Source organism: Photinus pyralis, unplaced genomic scaffold (genome assembly GCF_008802855.1).
Source record: "Photinus pyralis isolate 1611_PpyrPB1 unplaced genomic scaffold, Ppyr1.3 Ppyr1.4_LG3b, whole genome shotgun sequence".
NCBI lineage: Eukaryota > Metazoa > Arthropoda > Insecta > Coleoptera > Lampyridae > Photinus > Photinus pyralis.
The window spans coordinates 21,749,334-21,757,095 of NW_022170510.1; positions in this window are offsets into that span (position 1 = coordinate 21,749,334).

Genomic DNA, 7,762 nt, shown 5'->3' on the forward strand with positions numbered 1-7,762 from the left:
AAAAAGTCGTCTGAAGGACGCCTAACTTTATGCAACCAAAATAACTACGTCCAACAAATAAAGATCTGCCTTTCATATTTATTAATTTGAATATTATCGCTTTGACTTTCCTATTCTAATTTCGGTTCGTGTGCGATGTATTCAACTAAAGAAAATGTTGATATTTCTAATTGGTATAGTGCCGGTAACAGTTATTTTCTGTGAAGTTAAAGCAACAATATTCAAATTAATAATTAATATGACAGCCAGATCTTTATTTGTTTCAAGAAGTTGTTTTGGTTGCATAAAATTAGGCGTTCTTCAGAAAACTTTTTATCCCTATGTTTACTTCTACTTGAATATCACTGTATGAAACGTTCGAAATGTCATGTATACAGGTCTATAACCGGAAGTCTTATAAAGATAAGATAATAAATCGAGTTTTTATTTAAATGAAAAACTTGTCACTCCTTGCCAGAGTTTTCTGTGTGAAATGCAAACCGTATTTTTCAAAAATAAATTCAAGGGAAAACCTAAAATAATCGAGCGCCACCTTTTACAAATTGTAAAACTTTAAGCATGATTTCTGGAAAATCAGAATATATTAATTTCCGTACTGACTACGTATCAGTCATAACTATTGTCCCCTCTTCATTTACTTTGCTTAACCTATTTATTGCAGTAGACTATTGAAACATTTACACACAGACCTTATAACGATAATACTAAAGACGAATGATGGGCACGGGTGCATTTTCTACGCAATTGTAAACAAAAGTTTGGGTTTGAAACTAACGCTACGTATATACAAAAGAACGCTGACCATATTTCCAATTTATTTTACCATAACATTCACAGAAGTAATTTTCTGCTGCAAGCAATTAAGTGGAAAATTTTCCATTTACATTTTGATTACTCTTTTTTTTTTGTTTTAGCCTTCGTATAAGTATCTATGCACTGTATTACAATTTCAGTATTTGCATTCGAGACGTAACACATTTGAAAATAATTTCGTCTTTTAAGTTACGCTATTGCTAATTATTACGTAGGTGATAGCCAAAATCTCATATAATTGGCGTGGTATATTAGACATCCGTTGCGGAAATCCCTGAAAAAACAAATGGAGTGGTTTTTTTCGAAAATATTGGGAGAAGTGAGCTCTCCATCAAGCGCTTTTGGTAAAATATGCGCCATTAGAGGGATAGTTTCCGAACAAACTACATACATTGACAAGATACAAGTTTTCAAGTAATTCGGTGTTCCTGCGTTCAAATATTACAATTTCGCCCAAGGCCGTGGCCAAGGGAGAGATCGTGGATATTTAACCCCCCCCCCTCCCCTCTCAAGCCATCCACTTTGAAATAATATTTTAGGTGTGCCATTGATTTCGACAGATTCTCTATCAGTGTCTATATCTATAATCGAAATCCGTTTAGGTTCCAATTTCGAAATGTAAATAAAGAATATTTGCTTCAGAAAAGTCATTTACATAGGCTGCCATCGCCATGAAAGCGCAGTGTGGCCTCCATTTACGAAACTGCCTCCATTATTGGCTATTAAAGGATCTTTGGGCAGTGTGGTCCATATTTTGATAAAAAAATGTATGAATAATATCGATTCCATTTTAGATGTACAGAATATTACAGAAAACCCTTTATATTGCAGATGACAAATAATTTTGGATCTAATAGTAGATAGTGATGTAATATGGGATCTAAATTCACAATCGAAAATTAAATGCTTGCTAAAAACTCGAAGATCGTGCGGTCGACAGTAATATCTTTGTCTGGATTAGGTACTTATCCAATGTCAAGATACACGTTTTAAGGTACGCAGACCAATCTGAGCAAATTTGGAATCGAGTTATGAGCTTAGGGGGTTGGATAATGCATGAGGTCTGGTGTGATCTATCCAATTTAGATTGCTCGGTGCACATTAGATCATTGTTGACCGGACTCATTTTGTATGAAAACTGGACACTTATAACCAACGTTCCAAGGAAAACATTATATTCTTAAAAAACACCCTAATTGCATCTTAAGGGAGAAAATTTTGTATTTGGTAAGAATCGTCCCAAGATCAATTATGCAACACACTTTGCTTTAATCATTACTGCCAGTTTTTGACGTGCCGCTTATACTAATACGATTGGCACTTAAAAATAAACCTCTCTTAAGATTGTAATTGTATATAGTATAATTTAAAATTGTTCTTAATTTTAAACTTGAGTCATTTAAGTAAATTAGTTTTTCGAGTTTGAAAAGAAGGTGTAATTATCTTGAATAGTGTGCCATTACAACTTGATGCGGAAATGTAATTTTCCATAAACGCTCTCGGGGAAAGTAAAAGAAAACGGTGGGAAAATTTATGTAATTGCTCTTTTGTTCTCAGTATTAAGGTTAAAATGTAGTTAAATAACTCAATCTTCCGCGATTTCTTAATTGGCATCGGTATACTAATTTAACTTCGCAGTAGGAGATGGAGGAAGATCTAACCCAACTTACTAATCGAGTAGCTTATACTTTACTACAACCAAGAAAGCTAAAGCTCTGTATCAATTTGTTGTGACATCAATTATTTTTGTAACGGTCTCGGGAACAACCATTTACTCTGTATTCACTACGCAGGGGGTTAACGGTTTCATGCAATAATTTTCATTTCTCTCTTTTTCAGATCCCAGTTTCAATAGCAATATGAAGCGCTCAAGTCTGATTCTTTTAGAAAACGTTTTTCGCATAGCTAATACTTCACGTAATTCATACTTATCCCGTAATGAATATATGTTACTTACCTTATTCACTTATATTATTTATATGAGGAATTTAGCTCTATAGGTACTTTGGAACACATTTGCTTTTTTCTAGAGATAAAAAGGGTGTGTTTGCTACAGAATTGAAACACATTTTTCGGCTCTATGGAAAATTTTAGTAAAAAAAAGTACCGAGTCTGAACAGCTACAGAAAATTTGTCATTGTTTCTTCAAGCCAGTCTTGTTTGTGATCAAGTGCAATGTTATCTTGAGTTTCCTGAAACTGTCAATGAGTGTGTGAGTTAAGTGCACCTGAATGTCGCAAACCTTGTACGACCAGATTATTTGGATTTTTAAGAATAAACTGTAGGTAATTTAAGCTTTTTATTATTTTATTTGTCGACCGCTTGCGTGCGGGGTAATTTGTCCAAACAAGCTTTGCAAGTTTTTTTTTCTTCCAGGGATTTTGTTTTAATTTTGTTTCATTGTGTTTCGAATAATTGTGTGTTTATATGAATCCAAAGTGCGATCCAGATAGAGTTTTCATGTCAGATTTTTTTCAGCTCGTGTTTAATGTTTATTTCAGGTGTTAATCAAAAGTTTTCTAATAAATTTCTTGGAATTTTTGAAAGTTGATCCCTCCACCGAGTCTCTCAAATTCAAAAATTTTAAGTCGATACCTAAGTATTGGGATTTTTCTTATAGCTGATGCCGGATCTGTTACACCAGGAGAGACTATAAAAAAGTTTCAATTTTGATTTGTTTTGAACTAGCTGCACATTTGTCTTTCCGGCGGCATACCATTGCACACAGCAATACTCTTTGCTTCTAAATTGGTCAAACACGTGGCATTTACGACATCGTTGACATTGATGTTGATAATGTAATTTGGCAAATGTAATGCACCTAAAAACTGAAACATTTTATCCTTAATGCTTGTACAAGTTGGTAAATGGATATATTTCTAAGGTAGAGAAACATTATAATTGATAAGTACATCACTTTGTAAAGACTATAAGAATATCGATTGTGACAGTGCCGTATTTTACACGCAAATAAACGCGATCAACAATTTTGGTACAACTAAAAACATTTCAATCTACCCGTTTTTACACTGGATGATCCGATAAAAATTTTCGTTCTTAAAAATAAATGTATTCAGGATAGTAACACGGTCTTCAAAAGCAATTCCCTGTAGCTACTTTTCTATACGTGTAAGCTATTGGAAAATAAAAGAAACGCTTCCCAAAGAACTTTGATAAACGATAAAAAGGATTTTGTTAAGCCAAAGTGGAAAATTGTAAAGGCACTTTTATTAAAAGGCAAAAAAAAACTTTAGCGATACTTTCACTTCATGAAACAAACTCTGTGGACGATTGATTCAGTCCGGATTGCATTTCGCTGTATGACTGGCAGATGATGCGATTTTGTGTTTAGTAATTATTCATGTATATTATACTGTCATTCTAATCATGAAAAGCGGACGGATCCCTGAAAAGCGCCACAAACTTTTTAGACATTAACGTCATTGCTCTCTTTCATATTGTTTCATACTTCTAATCGGGGCACACCGTATAAAGCTTTTAAAACTTCAACCTCCTCTTGAAACCCTTATTCTTTTTTCCCGTGGAAAATAAAAAGAAAATTATAAAGCAGAAGTTACTCTCCATTGTTTAAAATATACGCAGATTTAAGTAGATATTCTTTGTATTACATTTTTATGGAAACCATGAAAGGCGCTTTGTGGTTGTATTAACCGTTTGTTGTGTGCCCGCACTGACTGCTATTTTACAACATAATTTTCAAGCTATTGTTCCACAAATCAAGATATTTCAACATTACCTCTATTGTTGGTACTTAACACCGGAAAATTTGTATTTCATATTACCATTGAGTCAATTCCTTATTCAACGTTATATTGTTATTTCAGATGATATGTAAGCTGGAAAACGATATAAAAAAGTTAATATGTGATTATTAATTATTTTATTTCAAAATATTTACCTTTAATACTTTTGCATTTGTTCAACCTAATTTTCGAAGCATTTTTCTACTCACAATCACATGGTACTTCAGAAACTAGTGCACTGAATCTTACAGGTAACGAAAATCTTTCATCGCCAGACATTTCGTTTGTGATATTTGTAATGAAAAAAGCCTCGGATCCCGCTGCAAGAAACACTGTCGGTGGTGGAAAATTTACGAATTTATTAAATAAATGCTGACGGCTATTTTAGGAAGATTTGTTCTGGAAAATTCTCACAAGAGTTAAATTTGCCCCCAAAAAATTGGCACCCAAGTAAATTCGCCTCCGGAAGGTTTGCCTCGGAAATATTCGCTCCGGGCAATTCGCCCCCGGAAGTTCCACCTAAGGTCGTTTAATATACTGCTGTGTGCAATGACAAACGGTCACTACGCCACCCTTAAACACCTGTCCAGCTAGCTCAAAGTAAATCAACGTTTACATTTAGAATTTTATATTTTTTTTATAAATTTTGATTAACATTTGACATAGAGCATGAAAAGAAAAACCTGACATGAATGCTCTTTTTGGGTCGTACTTGGGGTTCGATTAAAAACACAATTTTGATTTGACAAAGACAAAGTTTATCCGCAAAACATAAAAGAAATTAAAACGACAATGTTAGAAGGGAAAAGGGCATATCGAGCCTGTTTTTACACATACCACGCACGCAGGCGTTCAACAGACAATTAACTAAAGAATCTTAATTGCATAAAGTTTTTCATAAATCACTGGTCGTAAAAATTTTGCGATATTCAGGTGCACTTAGAGCTGACACAAACACACGCTGACAGCTTCAGGATTTCACTTCTTTTTTTATTAAAATGGATCTTGACAAAAACTGGCTTATTGAATTAGATGATTTTTCGAACGGTAGAACATTGTTACTTAAAAAAAATGACAAATCTTGTCATAAGGCAACAACTGCTCACGAACAAAAGAGTTTAAAAACTTCTCATGATCTTTTACTAACTCACTTTACCAGTTATAACTTCTATTTCTCAATACGATTGCTTCACTTTTTCGACACAACTTTATTATAATAACGATTAACTGCGTCTCTGCACATCAAAACAGGACAGGCCTCGGGACAAGCTGTCAAAAACATATACGTGCACACTGTCGAACCACCAAAAATCCTCGTTTTCCGTTATTTTTCCGTATTCACTTCCACCATAAAATACTCTCATTCTGTATGAATTTTTATATAAACCGACAATCACAATAAGACTGGAATAACGCCAGCTTCGACAAAAGTCCCCACTTATGCCGAGAAACGCGCACATCTTCGTGAAAGACCTGCAACCTCTGAGAAGAACCACATATGCATTAATTAAATTTCGCCTAACATAAAACTTCTTATCGTAAACGACCAGATAGCACCTTTTATAAATCACGCAAAATTCGACCAGATGCGTCTTACTTGTACTTCTAGCACCTTATCTAAATTGAATAACTTACAATAGCGATAAAATTAAAACAAAAAAAAATTAGACATCTACAGAAATTCCTAAAAAGAAAAACAAATACTGAAATACAAATTCAACGAAACGATTACACTTTTTGTGTATTCGTACTTCATAGAATATACAGGGTGGCCAAGCTTTAATGAAAGTGCTGAAACCAAAATAACATCTGTGTGATGTAGTTTACACAACAATACATAATACATGGGTTGATAGTATACAGAGTTTCCCTATGAATGTCTTTCTACCTTCAGATATATGGGAGTATGAGTCATTTTATGTTTGTTAGGCTATGTTATAATTCATGTAAATTAATGGGGCTTTCATCTCGGAAAATTCTGTAAATTCGGCCCCGGGAGAATAACCTCCGAAATACAGGGACTAGTGTGTGGGTGGAAGATGGTGGGCTTATTAACGCGCATATGTAAAATTTATAGTGGGGGAATGTTGAAAGACCCTTAAGGCTACAACGTAAAAATATTTTCAACGAAATTGCAATTGTTGGTGATTTATATCAAAGTTGCATTTTTTTAATGGAACCCCCTGTATATTATTACATATTTCGATTCCTTGGTCAATTTTAGTGTGACTTTATGTATTACACACCTGATTACACATGATATATAAAATGAGTCGTTTAGGCGAAATTCGTCGCTTTTTCAAAAAGTAGATTTCCAGTAAAAATTGAGTACCGCAGTTATCATAAAACTTAGAAGGCCATGACTTTGCAGTGGCACTAATCAGGATATGTTCTTTTGTGTTAAAAGAAATCACTCCGTCAATTTTCAAAATTTCAATCAGAGGTTACTTGATTTTTAGGGGTCGATTCTTTTAGGAATATTAAAATTACTTCCAACAAATTCTTAATTCTAAATTTATGAAAATAGCTGACCAGTTCACTTTTTGTACCACTCTGGTAATGTTATCTTTGTGATGAATGCAAAGTTTGGCAAGTCGCTGTCCAAGGACGTTACTCAAATTTTAGAAACTTGTTTTTAACCACCCATTACGGTGAGCGACCGAAAAAAAAGTTATTTATTTGCCACAATGGGTTTAATCTCAGCTCGTTTAATCCCGTTTTTTATTAGAAAAGCAATTCTCCGATTTGTTCCATCTCGTATATTTTACCACTGGTAGATACTTAAATAAAAGACCTTGCTACGAATCAGGCCACTAAAAAGTTTTTTCCTCGTCCCGTAATTTGTGTATTCGTACACATATAAAATTGCAGGTTGTAACGTTCCGTTGAATGTATTCTTGGTTTGTGGAACTAACTGAATGCGCTCCTCGTGGATTAGGAGGAGTTGGTACTATTGGTATCGACAAAAATATCACTTTTGCTTTGGCCGCTGAAATAACAAGTTCTAGTTTTGGCGAAAGATGTTAATATATTGGAAAATTAGAATTATCACGCTAACATTGTTTAAATTAATTATCTAGACGTCTTTACGCGAATGGGGAGTGGCTGTATCCTCTTTGTCATGCCATATGTTTTAACTTACTTACTTATCTTTGTTTTATATATATCGCAATCCGAAATCCATC